This window comes from Balearica regulorum, chromosome 2, assembly GCF_011004875.1.
Source record: "Balearica regulorum gibbericeps isolate bBalReg1 chromosome 2, bBalReg1.pri, whole genome shotgun sequence".
NCBI classification, from domain to species: domain Eukaryota; kingdom Metazoa; phylum Chordata; class Aves; order Gruiformes; family Gruidae; genus Balearica; species Balearica regulorum.
This window is the reverse complement of record NC_046185.1, coordinates 163,516,805-163,544,293: the sequence shown is the minus strand read 5'-3', so window position 1 is coordinate 163,544,293 and position 27,489 is coordinate 163,516,805.

Sequence of the window (27,489 nt, the reverse complement as noted above, 5' to 3'; positions counted from 1 at the left end):
TCTATGCTGGTGTGACTCTACAGGCACTGCTATTGACTCCACGGCAATGATGCTGTTTGAAATGCCAAGTAACATGCCAGTGACTCAGGTGAAACAGCTCTTTGGAAGAGCTCTTATTTTGATCCTCATCATGTCGCTCTTTGGCTTCATTTTATTATCCTGATGTGTTACATTAAGGGATCATAACAGGGCCCTTACGTGCCAGGTGCATCACTACACACCTGCTTAAAATGTATAAGAAAGTCATTATCCATATTTCCATAGAAAAGTTGTGTGGTTCAGAGAGAAAACAGACATTTCCACCATTAGGACATTTGCTAAATATTTTTAATGAGTTTTTTACCACTTTTCCTAGGTCTTGTCTGCAAAGTTGTTTCTTTCCTTGCGTCTCTCCCAAGACCATGGTGTCATTGCAGGTAGGCATGATTTCAACCTGGTTAGCATTTATATAGGAGCAAGTGAATTTCCATAAAGCTTCACAATCTCTAAGGCTAAGATAAATAGTTGTATTTATCCTGCACTGCTCTCTGATGGCATAGACAAGCTTTCTTCCTCCTCTCCCTCAGAACAGAAATATTCAGAAGTTTAATTTAGAGTCAGCTCCATCTGACATGAAAAATAGGGATACGTGGTGCTCTTAAGGCAAACGCACAGACCTTTCCCATATGGTTCGGTGGAAGCCCTGTAAGCTTTTGGTTGGTCAAACCCCACACAAGGCAGTGTGAGACTGGTGTCTAAAGGTCTTTCTTGGAGCAAAGTAGGAAACAAGTGGTACTGAATGAAGTAGAAAATAGAGAGAGATGCATTTTTTTTTTTTTTCCCTGAAAAATAATAGTGGAAATGTTACTGAGAACAATGCGCTTTTGCAAAACACATTTCCCAGTTAGGAAAAAACATTACAATGTGACTTCATGCAGCACTATTAATTGTTCTATGGTGATGCACTGAATTTATATTTAACAATTGAACTTGTCTGTTTCCACTTGCTAGCATCAGGAGATCTGTGATGGCATAAAATGCCGTTCCCTGTCATATATCTTCTTCAGAGCAAGTCCATGCAGTCTGTCCTCTCTGCTAAGCTGAATGGACGGATCTCATTTATCCAGGCATCCCAGCATCTTCTGCAGCCCCCGAGCTTCAAATGGCCCCTCATCTTTCTGTGGAAAGATTTTATTTCAGTCAGAGCAGGAATGACTCAAATATCACTGAGGTTTTAAAATCACCTATGTATTGTTCAGCCTTCAGCGATCCCGTTGGCTTTATAGACTTGGCAGCAATTACTGCGTTAGCTGATTCAGAACAAATCACTGATATTAATTAGGAAAACCTCCATGGGCAATTGTCTAATTTAGATACTATTTCTATTTCCTTTCATGCCTGTATGAAAACACTGGGGCAGCCTCTTCCTATGGCCTGTACTGGTGTTCATTAAAGTATTTCGGAAAAGAATTGAAATATATTTTGCCTCTCCATGATTATTCTCCTCGATAACAAGAAAGACATTGCTTGGATTCCAGCACATCACTGTGAGCCACAGAAACGCTCCTCTGCGATGCATAAGAAGAGGGAGCAGATGGAATTATGATATTTAAAACTGATTCTATGAGGAGTTCTCAAATGATAGCAACCTTTGCTACTGCCATTCATTATAGATGCTTATTGTTGAACGTGTAAAGAGAGCCGTAATTATTGATTGCTCAGCAGGCTGAAGATGACAGCTAGTAAGAAGTCCTAATACCTTGTAAAAAGAAGGGAATAAGAAATCTTTTTTTTTCCGAGGTTAGGTTTATTCTGGAGATAAATTGCAATTTTATAGCCCTCGATAAAATGAAGTGTAGGAGCAAAAAGGTCTGCTCACACTTTCTGCCTGAAGAAACACTGAGATACAGCATATATTGCTCATAAGTTAACATTCTTCAGTGAATGCTGAGCATTAACATAGAGCTGTTTTGTTTTTTTTTTTTTTCTTTCACTTATCCTAAGCCATTGGCTTCAGTAAATTTACAGCTGATTTATGTCTTCATAAACAAATTTTAGTGCTTTTGTTACCCTCTGCAGAAACTATAATTATTGCAAGGATCAGGAAAGAGACCCATGGCTTTAGGTCTTGCAAATATTTCAGTAAGCTATGTAGTAAATTTATTGGAAAATAAAGTTTAGAGAGACTAAAGCTATGTCTGGCTCTTGGTCAAATTTGGCAATTATCTTTGGCTTGAAAAATGTTGGAAAAACATGAGTAGCAAAGTGCTACACTCAGATTTGGTAAACAAAACGTTTTGCTATTTTGTTTTGAGAACAGTGTTTTGAATTGAAAATTGACCTTAAAAATAATTGGTTTAATCCTCTTAAATTCATGGAACATTTAATTTCAGTTTAAATAAAATGATTCAAAACGAGCTCAAATGATTCTTTCTTCCTGTCCATTTCCTCTTCATTTCAGCTGGTTGAAAAAAAAACCCAAAAAACTAAATAAATCCTGTCTCTCTGTGCTCAGCCCCTGAGCTGACACATCCACACTCCTGCCAGCTCTGCGTAAACCCCTGTGCCTTATAGCATTCCATACGTAATCAGTCAGGTTGCCCTGGGATGGTATGAACAGCACTGCAGGATCTGGCCCATAGCATCAGTGGAAAAGGTTGACAAATTGCAACAGTAGAAACAGTTATGAATTTACAGGAGGATATAGTGGATATAAACTGTTCTGATATCCTGTAATTCCAGGACTGTGGTCTGATTTGCCTGTCTAGGGTCTCTGTGGTCAACTAGAGAAACACAGATGCACCTCCTGAAGGCATCTCCCGTGGCTTAGCCCTCACACGGGGTAAGATGGCTGCAAGGGGACGCGCAGGTGGATGAGTAGATGCATAACATTTAGATGGCTAAAGGTAGCTGTGTGGGGAGCCCATCCTTTATGGTTGTTTTATGCTTTTCCAGAGCCTCAGTGAACTCCCTGGATTTTAAACTTAGCAAGGTCTTTGCAGAGTTATTAGCTTTGCTCAGGTCTCACCTGTCAGCCTGTCATTACTGGATGTCTGATTTATTTTTACTGAGCCAAACACAGACCAAAATTGAGATAACTTAAGCGTTAAGTGCTGTTGACTGATAGGAATTCAGCACCCTGGGGGCTGCGATGTGACAACAAAGCAAATAGCTTGTTCGTCAGTAAATAAGGACTAATACAGATGGGTTTCTTACAGCTGAAGTTCCTTTTACTTTGAGAAATTAATGATTTATTCTATTAAAACATCTCTTTGGAAGTACCCTTTATTGAGTTACTGGCTGGCATTTTGATTTCCCTCACCAGGGGGAAGTGAAATTTAACACATAGACACTTACTGAAACATTTCCTTTTGCATTCAGCAATATATCATGAAGGTCAAAAAGCAGTTGCTATAGTTTTTTCACTCTGATTTTACATTGTTTAAATAATGTCATAATATTATTTGTACATAGTTTGCTGTTTATTGGTTCTTTGTACTCAAGCTGTGATTTTTGTATTTCCTGCTATGCCTGATCATTATTGTAATACTTTGATGTCGGTAATCAACTAGTATTTTGTAAAAACCACATGAATCTGAACACATGAAGCCCAATTCTGTAGCATTTAACCATACCGAATAATTCCTCACTCCCTCTGTAACAACTGGGTCTTGCTGTGAATGCTCCCAGAGTAAGCTGTAACTCCAAGAATGTAAGTGGTAAAATTAAAGCCGTAAAGTATGGCTTTAAGCTTAAACATTAAAGTATGCTGAAGTGGTTTGGGAGTCTCAAATCTTTTTTGATATTCAGTGGAACTCAGATTCTTAAATGCCTGCCTGACTTTTAAAAAAGCTAGACTTACTCACAAGATTTCCAGAAAATATATATTAGCCAGGTATTCTGAAGCAATTTCCTGTATAATATAGGACCATTCAAAAGGGGGAAAAAATAAAGTAATTGGTGTTATCAAATGGGTATGAAGGTCATGAGCTGTGCTCCTGCTGCATAGCAACATCTAGTCTGCCTCCACCTCCTAACACCGATGTAAAAAAATGCTGGAAAGTTCAAAACTTTCTCCTCCAGGTGCTTGAAAGGTGTCACAAGGCTTGAAAGTGGAACATCGAAATGGGAAACGTGCGTTCCATTGCAGTCATTAGAGAAAACCATCTCCGGAGGCTGCCGCAAGCTTGGTCATGGGAAGGACCATTTCCCGTCTGACTGAAAATGGGGTGCCCAGTCAAACTGCATCTTGTGTCTTGCAAGACTGACTTGTTAGTAAGTTAAGCAGAGCCAAGGCTTGCTCTTTCTCCTTGAAAACAAATGGTGTGGCATGGCTTCCATCCTTAAACTAAACTCTGCCCTGCCCCTTCTCCTCAAAATATGGTGGCGTCATCCGTATGGATTCTTAATCTGTTCTTTCTAAAATCTGAGGAAAGGAAGAGCCATCTGCGCTTATCATTCTGCTCTTTGGGACAGGAGGAAGGTCTGACTTCCCACATGGAGCGTCCTTACCTTGGGCTTTTTGACTCTGCCCTTTGTCATGCTGGCTTTTATAAATTGCTGTCTGCCGAATACTGAACACAGATTCATCCTCCTCTGGTTCAGGGCCTTCCTCAATAGTTGACAATTGTGTTTCTGCTTGTCTGATTCTTTGATCTTCATTTTTGCATGTGTTGCTGTACAGTGACCTGTTTAATGGGAGGAGAAATTGCTCTTTGCCAAATACCTTGTAGCCTGTTTGATTTTAGGGGTTCCAGGTCTCCCAGAATTTTTTAGTGGAGGGCTTTTTAGTCATCCATGTAATCTCCGATTGACTTTGGCAGCACTGGACCGTCTCTATTTGTTCCTTAGTTCCTGATAGAACGCTGTCTCTGGGTAGGTGAAGATAAATGTCCAGGAGACTACCTGAAAAAACATCAGCTACAAAAAGAAAGGAAGGAAACAACAAAAGATTAATTTAGCATTGCTGACGTTTGTGAGATATTTGACTATTCTATGCTCAAAAAATGAAATGCTTTGTTGTACTAAAGAAAATCAAAGCCCTTTGTCAATCAGCACGTCTTATGCCTTGATGCCCCATTTTAATGACTTAATACATATATTTTTCACAGGTTTCTAGAGGAAGTTTCTTTTAGCCTTCCGCAAGGAGTGATGGTTAATTCTTGTTGTATTTTCTGTCTTCTTTAATTTGATAAAATAAGAATAGCTCAAGTCAATCATCAGAAAGGATGTCATGCATAAAAGCTCAAAATGAGATGGTGGGGGAAACAGAGAAGGTGGAATATTAGATATGTGAGTTGCCTGGAAAAACAGGAGGGTACTGAGTCACATTGCTGCACCTTGCTGCATGTTGGATGTTCTCTTTGCTGTCTGTTATGCCATCTTGGCACAACCTCTGCCTTGAGTTTCATGCTCTGCCACCATGCGACAATGGACATGATGGGCAGAGGTAGTACTAAGCCTTAGAGATGAATTCAAGACTAGTGTCAGACTCAGCACCTCCTTCATGATAGACTCACCACCTTACCCCAGATGCTCTCTCAGGATCTCCTGCTCTGACAAGTTTCTTTGCAAGGCACCCAGCACCCTGGACGATATGGTTTGCAGGTTAGCATTTTCCTCCTTCTGAATTGTCTTCTGTGACTGACAGTGTAATTTTGAACCTAAATGAGCAATTTCAGGTTCTTGCTGAGATATAATCCTGCAAGCTAAATGATTGATTAGCATCCGAGTGAATCCTTAGGATTCACTTAGACACTACTTCAGCCCTAGCAGACAAACACCAGAATTGCTATGGGATTCAAAGAGCCCTCTCAGATACTGGTCATGCATGGAGACTTTCTGCCTCTACCCAGCTATGTGAAGGCCCTTTGCACCATGGGGGTGAGCACGGAAGGGAGAGGGGAAGCTCTGCCATGGCTAATGCATGCTTATGGGTAAGAGAAAACGGGGGAACTGAGTGGTTTGGGCCACAAGCTCTTATCCCCAACTCCAGAAGCCTCTCTCAAAGACTATCGCCAGTTGTTTTATGAGTAGGGCTCAAGGGTTGTCCTGGGGCAAGCAGATGTCAGATAATCTGCCTGCATCCTCATTATCACTCTCCTCAAATTTGCTGTATGGGCTTAAAAAAAGATTGCAATAGCTATAATATAGGGGGATATCCATATTATCTTGAATCTTCTTTTATTCCTGGCCCATGTGTGTTCTGTTGCAACTGGTTTCCTGCACCTACATGTTCATCAAGTGGAAAACTATTCCTTTCTCTCACTTCTGAATTTGATATTTTGGCTATTTTTTTATAGGTCGTCTTCACTCCTCCACAGCAAGAGAGAAGTGACATGTCTGAGATGCATTTCCTTTCTTTCTGGGTAAACACAGTTTCATGCTGGCCAGTATTCGTATTTTACATTTGACAGTTCATGTCTGGCAAGGGAGATCTACTGAAATCACAAAGGAGATGACCCCTTTTGTGTGAAAACACCATGTGTCCATTTCTGGGGCTGAAGCAAAGAGTCCTCCTGCCTTGAGTAACACCCAGGAAACAAAGTAAAACTTCTTTCTTAAAACCATGTGAGCAATTTTTTGGGTGATCATTGGTGAATTCAACCCCTCCTCTGTTGTAGAGCCTGCTGCTCTGCCTGAATGGGGCAATGGCAAATCCTGAAAATCAGCTCTTTGGATGCATGTTTCCCATGCAGACCAGCTAAGCCTCATTTGAGACAGATGCCTACCACTTGCATCTGACATTGTGGTATGATATGTTGGTGATTTATCTGGAAAGCGACTTCGGCTTTTTCATTCTGCCAGCATTGGGCACACGACGTTGCTGTGAAGACAGCAATGGGTGGGTGAAAGTTAATAGATCAGGAACAGGGAAGGGGCCCATCCACATGGCAGATGCTGCTGAAGACAACCCCTGGGCAGCCTCCCACACTCACAGCTATGTCCTAGAGCCAGGACCACCCCGTCTAACCAAGCTGGGGATGCCAGAGACATGTTGGCATCTCTGTAAGCAAGTTCTCTGCAACAGCAGGTGCATATGGTCTGATAAAATTCAGTTAAATTCAGTTAACATCACCAAAATGTCAGATAGTAACTTTTAGCATAATTTTACTACATTGTACCTGCTTTTTGACTGAATGATGAAAGCCCTATGACCGGGAAATAAAAAATGGCAAGTGATGTGTAATATCTAACTCTAACTAACCTTTTTTTTTCTTTTTCTTTACAGGTCCTTGACTGTGTCCGTGAAGAACAGAGGTGCCTACGTTTCTGTTTGACACTTGGATATGATGAACGGTAAAGGATCTAATCAGAGACCTGATGCTCAGAGTTACAGCCTGTAAATTCTGTTTATTACGTGTTGAATCCAAATAACGAGTGTGCTTCAGCTCCATCTACATAAGAAATAACCAGGAAGAGACTGGGCTATTACCGTTAGGAATAACAAGGGTAGGATGTAGTCTAGGACAACAAGGAGACCATCCTGGACAATTTCTGAGGATTTTTGCAAGGTCATTCTGGAGTTTTCAAGTTGCTATAATTTCTTTCTTTTTTTTTTTCTTTTTTTTTTTACCTCCATAATTACTAGGAAACTATTTGTACTCTGGCCTCAGAGACAGGGAGCACTGGGAAAGCTTGGCAACTTATTATTCAGTGCAAAAGACTTTCAAAGGAAGTTTGAATGTATAATGAGCTGTGAACATGCACAGGGATTTCTCCCTCTCTCACACTCTTTTTGTGAATTCCCAGCACTCTGTGGATTAAATGCAAAATATAGGGTCAAGACAAATGTGGCTGTTAAACTGTGCAAGTAATAACTGTGATCCCTTATAATAAGGCCATTTCCTAAACTTCATCTGCTTAGCACAAAATTTATTTCTGCAATAGGGTGTCCTTTCATGCAAGCTCTGAATATGGTATTCTCTTAAACCACTGTTTTCTTGCTTGCATTGTCCTCTTAGGTTGACACATGTCCTGAAACTGAAAGACAGGAGAACAGGCATGTTAAAAAAATGCAGGGGTAAAAGCAAGTCTAAATATGAGGGAACTTCACGGTAGTGACCTCAGTGGTAATTTCTGCACTAAGACTGTAAGGTATATGCCAACCTCGCACCAGATCAGAGGTTGATTAGTTTTAAAAATCAAAATTCATCTTTTTTAGCCCCGTGATGTCAAGCTCCGATCCATAGTGAAAAAGGATTATTAGCTGTTGGAAGAGAAAGCAGAGAAGATTTAGAATAAGCCTATTAATCCCCAGCAGCTCTCTATATGAGGGAATTTACAGATCCCTGAAAAAATGCTTACTCAGCCTGCCAGACTCCCGCCAAAGAGCTTACCTGTGTAGGATCAAGCATCATATGCACTCATGTAAAGGGAAAGAGTTTGTGGTATCAGTGCCACCCCTAAAAAGCAGACTCTGGAGTAAGCATGGCCAGCTCTGCCTCACCCTGACTTGATTCAAGCATTGCCTTGCAGAGCATCCTGTTCGCAGCTTGTCTGGTACCGAGGCTAAAGCCTGCTTTGAAAGCCACGTCTCCAGTTATAGGGTGAGGTGATTTATAAAGTGCAAGCAGCTGGGTGATTAGCCAATGTTCTACGATCTGGAAGTAAATTTTCATAAAAAAATGTAAGACTGCAAGTAATCATGCAAATTAAGGAATGAGGAATGTACACCTGATTTTAATGCTTGCAAAATAATAAAGCTGAAAAATACAAATCTACCGTAATAATATACATCTGTATGCATAGACACAGACTCAACGCACGGTGATCCCGTATATCTTGAATGCGCAGTGGTGAATGTAACATAGAATGGTAAAAATGCTAATTTGACTTTGTAACAAAGAGAGGAAGGCAAAAGAGAGGAATATAAAGTACAGGGCTTCATTAAAGGACATAAAGTACAGATTTGGTATTTTAATGGAGAAGAGCAACTCACCTTAGGGTAGTGTCCATCTGCAGCTCAGTGAAGCTGTAAAAATGTGCATAGTTGATAAGATTTGTAATTTTGTATTGCTTCACTATTTGTACATTATGATTTATCTTTGGCTTCATTGCATCTATATTAAAAGAAGCACATGTATTTCCTAGATTGCACTCTTTGCTTCATGATTTTTCCCAGTCTTCATCCTCAGGTTTCGTGTGTCATGAATTGAAGGAGACAAACCTCATAAATGATGGAACCTAAAATCAGGTTTTAATTAAACTCAGTAGTCTAGCCAACAAAAACTAAAGAGTTCAGTCTTGGGGGGGTGGCAGGGGGAGGCTGATGTCCTCCTTTGTGAGTAGTGTCAGCTCTCAGTTTCAAACCGAGGTCTTTCAGTCATGGTTGAGTCACTTCCCTAGCATCAAAAGAGCTAATAATACTGGAAATTCAGCGAGTACGTAACTCCTATAGACTCTCTTGACAATCCTCATCTCAGGGCATCTGTGGCCCCATGGAAAATGGACAGTCGTCATATTTTCTTCTCAGAAAGTGTTAGGATAAAGGTCCAATATCCCTTCCAAATCCTCCTCTATGTCAGAGGAAATCCAAAATGACTTTTTACTTCCTGACCTGTGTACTGTTATCTCCAAAAGAGATAAATGACCCAAGGAAAATGGCTTGAGTTATTCAACTTGAGGAGACCATCTGCACCCTTAGGCTACCAGCTCTCACTGATACAGAAAATTTATTTTGTGCATTACAGAGTCAGTCGAGTTTCTTATCAGGCACGATGGCCCCATATGCTGCCAAAACACAGTGAGAGATGGGTCCTGTCTCACGGAGCTTTTAATCGTAGCCAACAGAGCAGATAAAGGGAAAGTGTCACAGAAAAGCTGAGACATCTGCCAAGCTTGCACAGCAAGTCAGGAGTAGAGTCATGAGCTGAGCCCAGGTGGGTTTCAGTGCTTGGTCAGGCTGGTCTGGTACCTTTTCAAAGTAGTGAATTCAACCCAAATTTGCATTGGGCTAGTACAGAGCCGACAGCAGAGTGCACAAGGAGAGAAGTCCAGAAAGGAGGGCAAACCAAAGGCAAGGGGGAATCTGCAGGCTGGGTAATGCAAACACAGTACATCCTGGCTATTTGCATCCCCTGGAATCGGAAACATTTGGGGTTTGGTTGTATTTGAAGGGGCTGTAAGTAGCAATTTTCATTCCAGTGTTGAAAAGAGTAAAACCAGAACACTGCATCAGCATTTTGTCCTGCTGCAAATTCTGGTAGGGTGGATGACTCTGTGTAAGGGGAGGCAGCTCCATCCCTCGATTAGCTGAGGTGCTGTTGGACCTCCATTGGGACATTCCAGTTCAAAACAATGTTCTTGTCCACCAGCAAGTAGCCTAACAGAGAGGGGATGCGTACCCTCCTCCTTCCCTCCACCTGCCTCATGCTACTTTAACTTCCCTTCCGCTACAATAAGGACTTGTCTGTGGTGGCAGGTGCTGAGTCCTAATTTTTAACAAAGAATTTGGCAGGAACCAGATGGGAAAATGTTCAAAAAGTTAAGCAGAATTACCGTGAGTCCTAGCAGTCAGTTTATTTATAAGTCCGGCTGTTTCATACAAAGATTGCCTGGGGACTACGCTGTGTTGCTCTGAGTTCATCTCTTTGGTAGCTGGTGAGACTACGGAGCTGTGGTTAAGCAGCATGAGAAAGGGTTCTGTATCAAACCTTGTCAAACCACTACAAACCACCTGAGGTGTCTCATTTCAATTATCAATTTAAAAATAGAATTGGTTTTTGTTCCCTGATCTACTGATTCCTGCTTGGGTTATTTTAGAATAGCTTTGAGGCTCAGGGACAGAAAGCATCTAATGAGGATTTAGCTAAATGGATGCTTATCTGGCTGTGTCTCTTCTGCTCTTAAAATGCCATTAGCTATCCTACACTGGCTGAATCTTTAAAAATATGTCACCAGGTTGCTAGTCAGTAGGTAAAGGTTTAAAAAAAAACAAAGCCAGAACATATAACAGTGCTTAAAGCTTGCTCAGAAATTACTTTACCCAAAGTTTATACTCAGTCCCAACTTCTGCAAGTTTTAGATGTTCTTTCCCTTTTTCCCCCCCCCCCCCCAAGATCATTTCAAGAGCTGCCTTCTTTTCAGGAAGAAAGGGGCAAGGATTTCCTCGGAAATTTGGCTTTGATCCTGTCCCTTCTGTACATCGCCTCAGCCATCCACTTTATTTGCTTGTTCCCATAATCCCAGCCTCTCTCAGAAAGGATTTTAGGAAGCAACACCACCATCTTGGCTGTCGATGTGGGAAGTGAGATGGCTGCATTAATTATACATTTCCCAGCCTCCTCCCACTGACAACAGCGTGTGCAAGAACAAGTGGTTATTTAGGGCCAAGGGGGGATGCAAGTTTGGGGCAAAGAAGGAACTGCTATTATGACAAACAGGAGATGACTGTTTCTCCAGGGAGTGACCGGGGGGGGTGTAAAAGACAAGTCAATAAATATGCATGTGCTGAAGAATAAAGAAATTTAAAGCCTCATCAGAAATGAAGATTTCTGTAAACATGGAGGACAACATGAAGGAATTTAATAGCTGTGTGGTGTTTGTCTGCAGGCAAAGGAGAATATCTGGAAAGTAGTATTATTTCTGAGACCCCGCTGGTCCCAGGGCTGCCCCAGGAGAGCACCCAGCCCATGAACTGATGAGGACAAGAGGCTCCTTATGGGATGTTTCAGGGAGAAATTAAAGAAGGGGAAAGGGAGGGATCTGGCTGGTTTGGGGAGGAACAAGCATGGGAAAACAGTGAGATAAAGGGGCAGAACACATGTAAACAGTTTACTGCCTGGCCATGCTTGTCTGGCCATGCCCTGCTCCAGATCAGTGCAGACCATCCTGTCTCCTCATTAAACTCCATTTCTAACTACTGCCCTGGGTGACGGGGTCCCCATTCTGCATGTATACGTGTCCATGGGGTCTGGAGTCACTGGAGTCACACCATGGGTTGGAGGACCCGTGTGTCTGCAGTGCCAGCAACTAGAGAGATCAGAGCTTGTGCGTGTGGTGTATGGTGGTGTGCGATTGCTAGTGAACACAAGACAACCTAGCTGGTGAGAGGGACATGGGGCTGGGGAGCCAGGTATTGGGGTGGCCATAAGTCTGAGCCAGATACTGGACAGACACAAGACTGGCAAGCTGGCTGCTGGAGAGACAAAAGGGTCCAAGCCAGTCCTGGAGAGACCTGGACGTCTGAGGGTCTGCTGAGAGACCTCTTTGCATGCATTTGTGTCTGTGCATGAAGCACCTGGAGATAAGAGGCTCCAAAGGCAAGCTACTAGGTGAGCAGTGTCTAAGGCCGTTTACTGGAGGGATCTGTATTGTATATATGTATTGCTACAGGAGTCATCTTGCTCTTGGAAATCTGTTTCATGTACCAGAGGGACTGCTCTTTTCCTGATTTTCTTCTCCAGTCTCACATTCTCCAACTGCCATCACCCGATAGTCTCCTTTCAGACTAAAATCCATCATCTTTCAATTTCCTAGAACTCTCTTAACAACTAATGCCTTGTCTTCTGGTGCTGGCCCCCACCTAGTAGTGCATCCACTTGGAAGTATCACACCAGTGACACCAGGTATCACTGGATTATTTCCTAGTTGTTGGATCATCCTGATCCTCCAAAAACTGCCACAGCTTGTTTGATCCAAAGAAAGTTATAAACAACAAACTTGAAATAACTCCCCACAGGCATCCATCTAAAAGTAAAATTACTATTTCTGAACTCTGAATATCCATTTGCAATTTTTAAGGATCATTTTGAGATTTGGAGGCAGGCAGAGTTTAAAAAGGAATTAGACAGGAGATATTTATCTGGCTGTCTCTGTCTAATTTCATTCCTGAAAACTAATGCTCTTTGTTGTCTGGGTATGGGTCCTTTAAATGAAGAATTTAATATTGCTATGTTTTGCTCTTTTTTTCTTTTTCTTTTTTTTTTTTTTTATGAAGTCAAACCAGTTATTATTTCACAGTGCATTACTGAGCTTTTCTGTCATATTTTTCAGTTTCTTATCATAAATTAAGCTTAACTGACTGGTGGATAAGTCCAAATTCCATACAATGAGGCAGGATCCATTTCTTTATTACACCCGCGTAGGCAGACTATTGTATGTAGAGTTTCAGGTTATTATTTCTGATCCAACAAAGGTTTTGAGCATTTCTTTAAGTGCGTTACTATATTGGATTTATGATGGTTATGCATCTTTTACATGCAAAATGCTGCTGGAGTTTGGGACAGCGACCCAAGAGTCAAAACTGCTAGATGGGTCACCTAAGGTTCAGGGTAACTTCTGGTAAATTGCTGTAGATGACTTGTCTTCCTTTTTTCTGATACCTGTTATGGAAACAGGGAAGATAATGGAAGAGGTTTCTAAGGAAAGCCATGGCTGGTTAGACAGCTATCTGTATTTATAGTCTACATAATAGTTGAGTGCTTGGAGATCTTTGGTGAAGAACATATAACCCAAGTTCAATAGCATATTCAGGTGCATGAAGTGTTTCAGTTCTGAGACAAAGGTTTGTCTACACCTGAGTGTCCAAAGTTTCTACTGCCTAGTTCAAACAAGACATTGATAAATTTGTAGCTTGAAAGCCAGGAGTATCAGGCATCTGCTGTGGAGAAACGGAGACAATTGGAAATGATCACTAGCCTGGTCTGAAACATGAAAATCACCATCCTTGGATATATTCAAAACTCAGCTAGATAGTGTTCCTAACTTTGAAGCTAGCCCTGCTTTCAGTGAAAGGTCACACTAGAGACCTCCTTTCCAACCTAAATTATTCTAAATTATTATGAGTGTCTGGTCAATGTATCTTTTATATTTTATTACATTTTGTGACATTTCTGATATTTTTCTTAAGTCTTATAATGAAATTTAGGAAATTGTATCACTTTAATAATCCATTAAACTGGGGTACACCCACAATATCAATCTGTGTTTGTGATGAGTAATCTCTGTAATCTAATGCCACAGCCTATAGCCATGGATGCAAAAAGATCTGTATTAAAAAAGAACTTGTTCCTAAGATGTCTGTCTTGGGTAGCAAAGTCTGCATGTGGTCTTGAAGATCACAGTGCCTCCTCAGAGGAGAACAAGTCTCTAAGGAACAGGAGTGCCCACTAGGACTGAAGAATGAAGACACTGATATTGTTGAGTCAAATGAAGTTTGGATGAAGCTTACCTGCTAGCCATAAGAGATAATAAAGCCCCAAAACTCAATACAAAAAAGCCCCAAAACTCAATACAAAAAAAAATATGACTAATATGGTACTACAAAAGAGAGGAAGAAGATACCCATTCCCCTCCAGAAAGCAAGAAGTAAGCTTAAAAATTGTGATAGAAGTACTTCGATGTGGTCGGTTGACCTTGACTAGCTGTCAACTGTCCATCAAGCTGCTCCCTCACTCCCCCTCTTCAGCAAGACAAGGAGAGAAAATAAGATGAAAATCTTATGGGTCGAGACAAAGGCAGTTTAATTTAAAAAAACAAGCAAACCAAAAAAAACAGACCACAACACCACCCCCACCCCCACCCCCAAAAAAAAAAAAAAAACAAAGGGAAAAACAAAGGGTGCATGCAGAAGCATGCAGAAGAAGAAGATTTATTCTCTACTTCCCATTAGCAGGTGATGTCCAGCCACTTCCTGGGAAGGAGGGCCGCAGTATCTATTGCAGTTTCTTCAGAAGACAAACACCTTACCAACAAATGCACTCTCCCTCCCCACCTCCTTTCTCTTAGTTTTTATTGCTGAGCATGTTGTCATATGGAATGGAATATCCTTTTGGTCAGTTTGGGTCACCTGTGTCCCCTCCTAACCCATTGCCCATCCCTTTGGGGATGTGTGTGGAGAGACAGCCTTGATGCTGTGCGAGCACTGCTTAGCGATAGCCAAAACACGGGTCTGTTAACAACACCTTCTACCTACCAATATAAAGCACATGAGGAAAGTGAACTCCATCCCAGCCAACGCCAATACATTTGGAAATGGGGGATATGTTTCATTTAATTTATTTTATCTTCCCCTCTTGCTTTCTTTTCTTCCTTCATAAAGTACTATTTCCTGAAGCTATTTAATTAATTGTTTTAATAAACAAGGAGGTGTCAGTCACTGAGCAACATTCTGGCAGTTTGCATAATATTTCCCAGGTTTCTTAATGGGAACGCCAGTTGGTGCTTTAAAATAATCCCTGTAAGTTGGATTTGACAAAAAGGCTACATAGATAAGAATGTAAATAAACATAAATCAAAATTAACAAAACATTTCATTCAAAAATTGCTAGAACAGGATGTTTCCATAGTGCTATATCACCTTCTCTTCTCTCTGTTTTATTCTGAAAAAGCAAGCTTTTTGGTAAATCTACCTAGCTTCTCAGGAAGTTTCAGTTTTGTTCTAATAGTCTATTTTCACGAAACACGCATCAATTTTAAAAAGAGCTGATCTACTGATGGTGCCTTAATGAGTGTCATGGGCCCAGCTGTCTTCCAACAACCCAATTAGAGCAGAATAAGCTGTTTCCATGCCACAAACTTTTGTGATCTTCACCCCAGTTCTCTGGTAAACATGTAAAGGTGAAGACTCAGATTCAAAGGCAAAGTGTGTTTTTCCTCCACATATATCTGAAACCAAGAGCAGATGTCTGCAAATCCTGCAATCTTAAAGAGATCAGAACAGGTAGGAGCCTTCCTTAAAAATGCCTGTTGTTTCATGTAGGTTTTTTCCCATGTCAGTGTCTCAACTAGGAGGAATTTAAGTCGGCCCTGCACTCAGGGAGAAGTTTGAACTCAGTCCTAGATGTGAGAACGTTGCTGCTGTTCTAGATTCCCAGCTACAAACGCAGCGTGCTCTGCTAAAATGCTTTCACACTGGGCTGCAAAAGTCTGTGACAAAGTATACAGCTCTCCAGAAATGATTTCTTTTCTCTTCCTTTTGCAAAATCTGCTTCTGCCTAAAGATAGACGTGAAAACACTAGGAATGAGGAGAGGTCCATAGGTCTATGTGAAGTAGCAGCGCTGGAGGAAAACTCCTTCAGAAATTTAAGAGACGCAGACACTCCAGCCCTAAGTGCAGGAGCTGAAGAAAATCTCTTACTCACGAGGAATGTTTCCTTACCCCTTGCATGCCTATTTTTCCATGTGCTTTGCCTGTCTCGTATCCGAACTGTAAGCACGTGCTGATTCTTTCTAAAATCCATGCAGTGCTCTTGAGAAAGGCTCCAGCCCCTCATCACAGCCCTTCAGCCCTCCTGACGTACGGCTGGCAATGAGGTAAGGAATGCCAAACTGCAGGAAGCCAGCCTTCACTATAATGCACTTTTTATCCTCGGGTTTTGTTTTTAATGCTGTGGAAGAATCTGCTGTGGGTTTAAAGATTTGAGAGGATTTTGTTTAAAGACTACAGATAGGTATTTAAGGGCTTGGGCCAGATAATATTCAAGCAAACTGTTGCAATCGGTGAGTTCTGGGCTGGACTCTTCCCTCATGACAGCGGTAGAGACGAACGTTGTGTATTGTGGTGATGCTTTTTTTGAATGGAGACAAGAGTTAAAAATGGGCCGGGTTTCCTGGTCTCTTAACTTGCTAGAAGAAAACATCCGTAAAGCCTGTGAAGCCCAGTCAAGAGGCAGATGCAAAAAAGCAACAACACAGGGGTTTTTTGCTTCTTTCCTACTATTCCGTTAATTGATATTAGTGTGTTTCTCAGTCACAAGCAAATATCTGAGATTTTAAAGGGCTATTCTTTCACTGAAGTTCACTGTTAAGTGCATTTTGCAGATAGTCTCGTTAGGCAGTAAAACCAAGAGCAAAATGATTCTAGCTTCCTAGTCTGTCCAATGACAGTATCAGTGCTTCAAAGGAGAAACAAAATTCTGGAGTCAGAATCCAGCAGATAAATATACCTTCAAATTAAGCTTTAATGAGAAAAGTGCTTTATGTCCCTAGTAATTACTGTACAGCAAGCAATGATCTCACCTTGCATGTTCAATGAGAGATTGGGTTTTCAACCAAAGACCTGGGTTTTCAAGTAAGCAGCATCTCTCTGCTTATCAGCATTAAACTGCAGGTGAGTTTGCCAAGTGCTCAGCGTTCAGTAACCTCCTGTTGTCACATGGGGAGGGACAGAAGAGACATGCCCACAGACCTGTCTTGGCTTAGAGAACAAGTATTCCACCCAGCAGTATTGATGTTACACAGACACCGCAACCTTCCAGCCGACTCTTTTGTCTTCACCAGCCTCTGTTTATTGCTCAGCTCCAGAGAACAGTTTGTGCCTCTTGGTCATTCCTGGAGTATCTTTGGAGGGCAGATGATTCCCCTCTAACCCTGCACCAAACCAGTTCATTATGTTATGAGGTTGCCCTGACATTGGTGATTAAACGGAGCTGTTCTCTGCAATGCTCTGTTGTGCATCAAAGGTGACTGACCATCTGGTTTTTACAAGGTGTGGAAATCTGGAGATGAGCAGTGCAGTTTGTCAGGAAATAGGACTTGGCAAAGTTCTTCACTGAGAGACTGTCTGGTGCTCACGGAGAGCAAAGCTGCATCATCTAGGAAAGACTGATGGCTTTCACTTCTGTAGCAGAGAGGACACTCTACCAGAGAATGAAAAAATTAGCAAATAAGAGTCTTAAGTACAGCAACCTTGAGAAAAATAAACACATCGTTTCATTTTGCTTGCTTAGAGCAAGTGCTTGATTTTCTCCCCTAGTCCCCAAAGAGCATTCCTGCCCCTGAAGATGGTTAACGAGGACGGAATCTCAGTATGCCATTCAGTCCATACCAGCTCCAGGCACCAAGCTGGATACAGAAGCTGGAGCCAAGTAGGCTGTAGGTGGCTGCAGGGCTTAGGCGACTGTAATGTGAATGGCTCCAAGGAAACTATGCCAGCACCAACAGCTGTCTCTGATCATCTTTTTCCCACCTCTGGGTTGTAGAAAAAACACACATTATTCATGATCAGGGAAGGTGTCCTTCCTAGCTTTTGCTGAGACAGATGGAGCACACTTTGCACGGAAATGTCATTGTGAAAGTCTGCAGACTGGAAGTAGTTTGTGTGAGCGGGTTCTGTTTCCCACTCCTGAGTGTGGTGTTGAAAACTTAATACTTGCTGGGTTGAAAAATCTGATTTTTCAGGGAAGTTTCTGTGAGTTTGTATTGGGACAGCAAGGGGGGGAAAAAACCCTACCAAAAACTCTATCAAGTGTCTATGTGACTTTCTTTGTGGAAATTTCAGCTAGGGTAATTACTGAGTAACCTATTTTATCAGCAGAGGGCATTTTGGCAATCTAATGCCATATCACCTCCTTGTTCCTGGCAGGTGTCCCTGTCTTAAAAAGAAATTAAGCGATAAGAAGCAGAGAGGGACATAAATCCTGCAAAGTAGAACAGCAGGGACTTCAACTAGGTGAATGTGATCAGCACATGTAATTCGATTATCTTTGGACCCATTAGGCTTCATTTTAATAGAGTAAATCTGGAGGGGAGCGTGTACAGGAGTAGAAATTCCATCAGGAAACTGAAAAATATAGTAAGTGTCCTCTCATCTGAGACAGAAACTGAGCCCAAGACATGCAGGTAGAGATAATTTTTTTGTTGATGGAATGTACAGTACACACGGTGCAAGTATAAGGAAATTAAGTCTTAGTTGGGATATTCCTGCAAGAACAGGGCAGAATCTGGGGATTGAGTTGTATTAGCTCTCATACCTGACATGACTTTCAGCAAAGTTTTTTTACAATTGCGAGAGTACAGAGAGAACAGCACCAACATAGTTTTTCAAACGGTCTGGTATTTAAATTAATCCAATGGGAATGGCTTTCATCTTATAAACTTCAATTTAGAACTTGATTGTGATCTGTTGCTGAAGGGTTATTCCAGCTCCTTTACAGCATGTCCAAGGCATCTTCACAATGCAAAGTTTCTCAGACAACAGGGTTTTGTCAAGTTGAGTGGCAACTTAACTATTTTAAATTGCTTATAAATTTGTTATTCTCCAGAACTTGAAACTGAAACAAAACTGAGGCACCAAATGGGCATGCATTCCTCAAACTTGAAGAATATCTGTTTGCTGAGAAGCAGATAAAACTAGCAACCCAGGACCTCAAACCACTGCAGAAAGACTCTTTCTGGGACCCGCATTATTATGTTTTAAGCTAACTCAGGCACCTCTGACACCATTGCAAGTATAACCTAAGGTGAACATGAGAGAGAGGAAAAAAATAAAATTATTTATTTAAAACTATTTCTACATATTTTTAATTTACTAAGACATTATTAGCAGAAAAATAGTATATGATAACATTTGTTTTGGTTTGTCATCCCATTTGACCAAGCCAAGAGCATTTTTAAAAAAGAGGTTATTTCCTCTTTGGTGCATTTTCATTGCATTTTTAGGTAGTCCTGCCTCCACTTTTCCTCTAAAGAGAGCATAATATAAACACCAATGAATTTTGAATTCTCCTTTTTTATATTTATGTAATACAACAGAAACTGGAAAAAGCAACATTTTAAAGAGAGAAAAGGAGATCTGGGATGAGACATTAAAATAAAGAGTTGAAAACAAAGTCTTCCTTACTTCGTTCTATTCTTTGGAGTTGCATCTGTCATTCATAGTGTTTCTCAGTCAGCATTTCTGAGTTGCAACAAAAAGTCCTGACATTTCCAAGACCTGGCTGTGTGTCTGCTCCCAGCTCTTCCCAGTCACACTCCAGCTGCAGGCAACAGGCTTCCTGCGCTCTCACTGTTTCTGTCCACCGCAATTAACCCTCCAAGAATTAGCTGGGAATATTTGATTGTTCTCAGGGACTGAGCAGTTTCTTCCCCAGGATGTTCAGCCTGGCCCAGAGAGCTGCACAGAAGCGAATAATAATTGCTCTAGTCCAAGTTTAGAGAATCTTGCTTTATTAATTTAATTTTTATTTTACCTTTAGCAGTTGGCTCTTTACTGCCCATTTGTGTAAATCTTTGTAACAGTAAAGGAATGGCTTGGGTCTGTCTCCTTTCTTTGTTGCAGACCCGTTTTCTTCAATATTCATTTGTCTTCCATTTTTTATTTCTGCTATATGTAAGATATATGGATATTGTCTTGTCTGGCCACATATAATGAGAGGCTGAACTTTTGATGGACCTGCTGATATGGATTTCAGTGGCTGGAGGTGAAGTATATGTGAATTCCCTGGTGTTTATTGAAATTCTTTATTTTGTAAGGGAATGAACAAATAGGCTACAAAATTCTCCAGACAAATTGAAGCAAAGTACGTGTACTGCAGATGCCATAAGGGCACCAGATTATGTCTGGTATCTAGAGCAGAAGTGGTTCTCGATCAAGAACAAACCATCTGTGGAGTGCACCAGGGCACTCCCATGGTTGCACATGCAGGGATCTTGACTCTCGGAGATCAGTGGTTACACTAGGCAGAGTAGAGAGGTTTCCACACAAGGCACAAAGTGGAGAATGACCACCAAAAGTCTGAAAAAGAACTAAGTAATAAAAAAAGGCTGATGCAAAACATACCTGTCTAAATATGTGTTTCTGAAGATGTTGTGCTTTGCGAGAATTGTTGACGTATGAGTGGCAGTTACATTATACATCGGGGTGAACTCAGTTTTCTGAGGAGGGATGGCAGGGATAGAGGACTGTTGTCAGAGACTCTGCCATACCTAGCAGCGAGGACAGGCAAGCTGAGGGTGATTTCCTGCTATGAATGAGGTGCAGTGGGAACATGGAAAGTGATCCGAAAGCTGATGGGCAGAAAAATAACAGAATCAAACAGGAAAGACAAAATGGACTTACGCTGGGTTAAATTTGCAATGTAACCACAATTAGTGTAGCTCTGTCCTAGGTACATGTGCGGAAAAGGGATGTGTAGAAGGGAGAGGGAGGTATTGTAATGGAGGGTGGGTGAACAAATGGTCATATTTACCCACTTTTTGAGACTTCAGAAAGAATCCTTGTCTATATGTAGTGGAATGATGCATGGGTTTAAAACCCTGTTCTATCTAGAACAGCTACAAGAATTTCCCATAAAAAGAGATTTGACTACCTCAGGTGAAATCATTATAGGAACAGAACAGCATTTTTTCACAGTGATGTGGCCAAACGTTGGAACAAGTTTCTTGCAAGTTTTCAGAGCTTGACTGGACAAAGCCATGGGCAACCTGCCATAACTTCAGAATTATTCCTACTCTGAGCAGCCAGTTCAGAGATGTCCAGACGTCTCTTCCAACAGAAATTATTCTGTGATTCTAGAAAAATAGCTTGTTGGGTTTTTTTTCTCGTGGCTTTCATAAAGCCTTCTTAAAACAGAACAGGGATATTTTTTTTCCCCTAAATAGCTGGTGTTCTTTTCTGCAATTTGTGAAATAAACAAGAAGTTTCAAGGGATTTGGGTATGTATTTAATGGTGATCTTGAGGCCTACCTCTAGCAGTTCGTACCCCAACACCACCTCACACTTCCTAGCAGCCTTCCGTTTAGGTAAGGGTTACCTCTGCACCTGCTATTAGACATGGAAGATCTGGGTTAAGCTATTGGCTTCGCCAGTGGCTTTAGGATCTTTTCCTTCAATATCCTGGATAAATCATAGGAAGTTTTCTAAGTGGATCCTAAAAATCACTTAGAGACTTTGGAAAATACTATCTTCTATCCCTTCATCTGCAGCTACAGATGATAATAATTTTCCATGTTGCAGGAGGAATTGTGAGAATTCATGCACCTGTGTTTGCGTGTCATGCAGCTTGTGGCGTTAAGTGGCTTTAAAAGAGTGTGCATAATGCAATTAAGTCTATTCCCTTTTGAGCGTAGTGTTGCATTCCTCCTGCTCCATAAATTCAGCTATGTGGAGATGCTAACATTTAAAAATATATGCTTACTTCAGAAATATATCCAGTATTAAAAGTTACTTTAAAGCTCGCTCAGAAATTCTGTACACAGAATCCACATCTCTAACTTCCATCAAGTGGTCACCTCTCAAAAAAAGCAGAAATATCTTTGGCATGGCACCAGAACTTAGAAACAATTAGTCCTGGCTTAGCAGGCAGGCAGGAAAAGATGTATTTGTTCATTATCAGCCCCTCTTCAAACCAGACAGAGAAAAACTTGTAACCCTCAGTCTTGACAACAAGAAGTCACTCCAGTACAAGCTCCCATCAATGGAGTCTTGTAAAGCACACATGCAGAAGGAGAGAAACACGATGTCATTTGCTACGGTAGGCTGGGGTAGACTTTTCAAATACTGATCTCAGCAAAAGGGGTGCATAAAGACATAATAGAAATTAAAAACTCCAAATGGGTCCAAACAGAGTTGGCTTGAAAGATTTGCTTCATTCTGACCACGTCTCTCATGTGGCACATTGCTTGCACTGCTGTTCAAACTGCGGATGATGGGAAGCAGCAGAAATGAGTTTTGTTCCTTTTAAAGTCAAGACAGTGTGGTCCCAGAGCAGCTAAAGGGCATCAATGGTTAGAGCCTGGTGACTGTCAGGTCAATTGAGCTGCGACTCTTTGGGAATAGTTCCAGCCAAGTTGACAAAGGTGTTCCTGACCAACACAGGACAGAGACTTGTCACAGTCCAACCGATCAGAAAACCTGCAGATCCTGTGGCTTGGCTGGCAGCTGAAGTGACACTTGGGTTCTCAGGGAAAAAGGCCTCAACAAATACAGAACTGATCACATTAAAGACCTGTACAGAAATGTCAGCATTCATATGGAGCTGTGGCGGGAGTACACAGAACTAATTAACATCAAGGTCAGGGTCAGTCAAGGAAACCAAATGTCATTGTTGCTGTTTAACCTGGCAAACAAGCCTCTCATCTTCGTACTGGAGTCAGATGGTAGCTGTGACTAGCAGAGTAAAACAAACTACTGCAATGACATTTGCAGAAGGTCTGGTCCTGCTCAGTGACTTCTGGGAAGAGAAGAGTAGGAACATCTGGATCATGGAGTCATTCTGTAAACTTACTGACCAGAAGAGATAGATTAAATACTGCTATGGGTTTCAGGTCAAATCTATCTACCAGTTATGCTCAGTCAATGACTGTGAGGCCTAGGAAGTACGCACTGAAAGCCTGTGGTCACTCCAAGTGAGATGGTCTGGCAGTAGAAATGGATCCTGGTATCAGAACACCAAGGCCAGATCTAGCTGAAACATGAAAGACTTGGTTGACCAGAAACAGCAGATCATGTTAATGTACATTAAAACTTATGTAGTAGTTCTTTCTGTTCAACGTACTCTCTGTGCCAAGCCTCACATTTGACAGAGAAGTCAGACATGAAGGAAACCTATCACTGCAGCAAGGATGCCAGCATTCAGAGGGTTGTTAAGGGATGTCTCCCTTCCCTTCACATGCAGCAGTTCGCTAAACACCAGTAACAGAGATGGAGTGCAAGGTGTGATGAGCTTCATTAGCTTCATCCTCATATGCAGGTTTGCTGTCAGCACACGATCACTCTCTTCAATAACATCACAGCCTGCCAGATATCTTGATGAGGGAGTAGAGAAGGAACTTGAGATACTGTTGCTGGCAGCAAAAAAAGAGGAGAGACCCAACACTGAAAGTGAGATGCAGAGATACCAAAGCCAAACTCTTCTCAGCACTGGCAGTGGGTGTAGCAAAGGGCAACAACCACAAATTGCAGCTTGAGCAGTTCAGTCTGGACACTGAATATGACATTTCCATTAGCAGGGAAGGGTAGCAGCAGAATAGATTGCTCAGAGAAGTTGTCAGATCTCCATCTTTGACTTACCATCCAAGACTCACCTAGATAAAACCACATCTGAGTTAATCTAGTGTTTGTGATAGCCCTCCTTCAAGCAGGAGCTCAGACTGGAGGCATACAGAGGCCTCTTCCAACCAAGGGGGAGAGACTTAAAGCCATAGATTTTCATGAAATTTGCTAAATTTCTTTGATCATAGTTCCATCTTCACAATCCACAATCATTACGAATTTCTCCAAATCTCTTCTCCTCTTGCTTATTGCTTATCTTCTTGTTTGTAGGCTATACATAGTAAGATATTCTTGGAAAACTGTTCAGCACATCAGATTTGTTGCAAGAAACTCCTGGGAAACCTTGCAAACATAGTTTCCTGACAACCTGGAGAGCAGAACAGAGACATTAACAGATTACTCACCGCCTGCCTTGTGCCTCCTGTAGAACCAACAACTTCAGTGATGGAGCCCAGCTCTCAGCTCATGAAATCTCACGTGGCACCATTACAGCCCACAGAGCTGTTGCTATGACTATTTTTTATCTCCAGTACACATTAACATATCTCCTTAGTCACGAATTATTGGGGAGGGATGTTATTATTTTTTTCTGGAGAAAGGCCGAATGTGTTCTTCAGTTGATGTGATTTTGGACAAGAAACATCAGCTGCAAATGTGTTCTTTTATCTCGCTGGCTGACGCTGTACTTCTGTTGTCTCTCCCTCCACACAGCTCATATAGAGGTGTGAGTCTTATTGAAGAGAATACAGAACACATAATCTTTGTTCATATCCTTTTCCTATGACTATCCTGAGGACTTACACAGGCAATCAAGCTACCAAGGCCTAATAGGTTATCAAACTCAGCTGAGTTGTCTGTGCACTTGTTCTTATCCCAGGGCAAATGGCAGGCAATACATATTATTCCAGACTCCCTTCATTGACAGCTGTACACCAAAATTAATTACTTCCTCTTTCCCACAGGCTGTGAGCATGCACCGTTACTACACAGCTTACATGGGCAAGGTTGTAGATATCTGCAGCTGAGTACGTTACCGCGTGCTTCATTTGTCAATGCAGAGAAATGGGAAATTTTAAGGCACAAGTTACCTGTCATGTTTTAAAAAGTCTGTTTAGGGTAAGATGAATAATACTCAGCAAGCACCTATTCCTTCCCATTATCTACGCAGAGAATCTAGGCTAAAGCTCAAATGTGGCACTGTAGTTATCCGTATCTGGCTTCGTGAATCCCACTCACTGTCACTTTTTAAGTCGTCTGTCTGAGATCTAAGCTTGGTAAGAAAGAGGAGAAACACATCTACAGTATGTTGCCTGAGCTAAGAGATAACACCACAGCGAGGACTGGGTAGAAAATCTGAATGATTATGTTATCAAGTTACCATTCCAAGTTTGTTTTATAAATACAGATATATGGTATAATCTACATATATTTTAAGGTGCTGAGTTGATACTACATGATGTTCTGATTGAACAAAATGGCACTGTACAGTACCCATAGGTCACATCTCACAAACGAAGAATAAGTTAAATATCAGAACTTGGAAGTGTCTGTCATTAAAGAATCACTATTATTTATAGGATATTTCTAGAGATTTTCAGGAATTCGTGTTGGTCCTGATGCTGTTGAAGACCTCCTGTCATTTTCTGGGTATAGATAGAATTATATCTGGCAATAAGAAAAGATGAGGACAGGACAACAGACCCATACTTGTCCTTTTGATGCTCACTACAGAAGGTCATCTTACTTTCCATCCCTGGGCCTATGGTGTACCACCAAATCTCAGGCATATTGGCCATGTACCACAGCCCTATCCACCTGAGGCAGGGACAAGGAAAGGAGATTTGGCCCATTTCCTTCAGCCTTTCACAAAAGTGGATCCCATGAATGCGATCCAAGCAAAGTACAACCCTTTCTAGAGTGGCATGGAGTGCAGGCTGGCTTCCCTGATGGGAACAGCCAATATCTGGTCTAGCAGTACTGGTTTCTTGGCAGGGCTTTAATTAGAGACAATTTTGCATCATGGACAGCAAATATATTTGGGGTTTTTTCCTCTACTCTTCTGCTCATGATCAATTCAGTGTTCCATTAAACTGTTTCTTTGGTAATAAATGTTGACAATTAAATTCTGTCATCCAAAAATATAGTCTTCTCTCTGTCATCTCGTTGAGGGACACTCTTACCTAGTCCATCCTATTGCCTGATGTTACAAAGCTTAGAAAAAGCTGAGATTTATGTTAGTCTTCAAGACTTGTTCCTATGCCTGCCCTAGTACCCTTGGCAAATTTAAATCTTCAAAAGAATCTTGCTGATCGTTCTGTCAGTGAGTGGAAAAGTCTCCCAATGCAACTCTTTTTCTTTTTTTCTTTTTTCAGTCCAGTTCTAGTTACTTTTGCCAAATGAAGCTAATTTAAATATCCAATTGGCTATAGTGGCAGTGGTGTACAGAGGGAAGAAGAAGCTGTGACGAGGCCTTATTTGAAGCAAGGAGTGCCTGCGGAGCTGGATACAGCTTGCACTGAGGTTTTTGGCAAGTTTTCCTTGTGGGATAAATTGTAATTTGACTGACCTTAAGCTGAACAGTCTGAATTACTGACGTGAAATATTTTCTATAGTCTGTCTCTTAAGGAAGATGCCAGGTAATAAACTATTTCTTGCTTCTGTAACTAGCTCTTACGAGAAGGTGGTGAAGTCATGTAGTGTAGCTGTAACAAAGGAGGGGCTAATTGGGCAGTCCCATGTCAAAGAGGAAGATAAAATCATCTGCTGTGCTTGTGGAAACAAAACAACTTAGGTTAGTACTCAAGCATATTTGCAGAGAGCATATTTGAAATTTGGAAACATAATTATTCCCTGAGGAAATGAAATTCTAATAGCTCTGTTTCCTATGCAAGGAACCAAAATGCACAGAACCTACCCGACACATCCTGAACTTTGAATCCCTCGGTTCAAACCTACGTAATGAATGCTTGTAAAGAAAGTACAGACCAAGAATCACTCACAGATGTGATCTGACAAATAAATTCTTTCTCTGGACTGTTGCGCAGGAGAAACATGGTCGGAATATCAGGATAAGCCAAGGTTTATTTTAAACCAGAAGCAAATATTTGCTGAGCATCTCTTGAATATTCGTAGTTTAAATGACCAAAAATTAAAAGTATAGATACTCAGTCTGCTCTGTTGTTTAAAGATTCTTCATATTAACAAGTCTACTGTATTTTTGGTATTGCTTAAAAAACTTGATTTACATTACAGTCAGTCACATCCGTAGCTACATGCACTCTGAAATAAAATTGTTCTAACCTTTGGCTTATGCATCATTTATGCATCATTTCTGCAGGGGAATAAAGGTTTTCTCAGCATAGCAGGCTCAGCTTTTTCACTATTCCTGAAGCACTTCACAATTTAGGCTTGTCAACTGTTGACACTGAGGCAGCAAAATGCTACTGTTGTGGGTGGGTGTGGAATTAGAGCCAGCTGTCTCCCACATCCACTTTTAAAAATGATGAACAGGGAGGAAAACAACCCCAAGAGGGTTGGAGAACCTACAGATCTGTACAATCACCCCCGCTCAGCATGAGTTGGAGCACATGAGGTGGACTCTTTCTGCACCTCTGCACCTGGTGAATGAGTACACAGGATGTTAGGCTGCGTTGACACGAGGGCTTTCTTACAAGCCCTGTTTTCAGATGTCAGCATTGGATTAGGGAAGAGAATTATGAGTATCCTTACTTTTGAGCACTGCCAGAAACATTGTAATTTGATAAACATAAGAGCCCTCAGATTTAAGTACGAG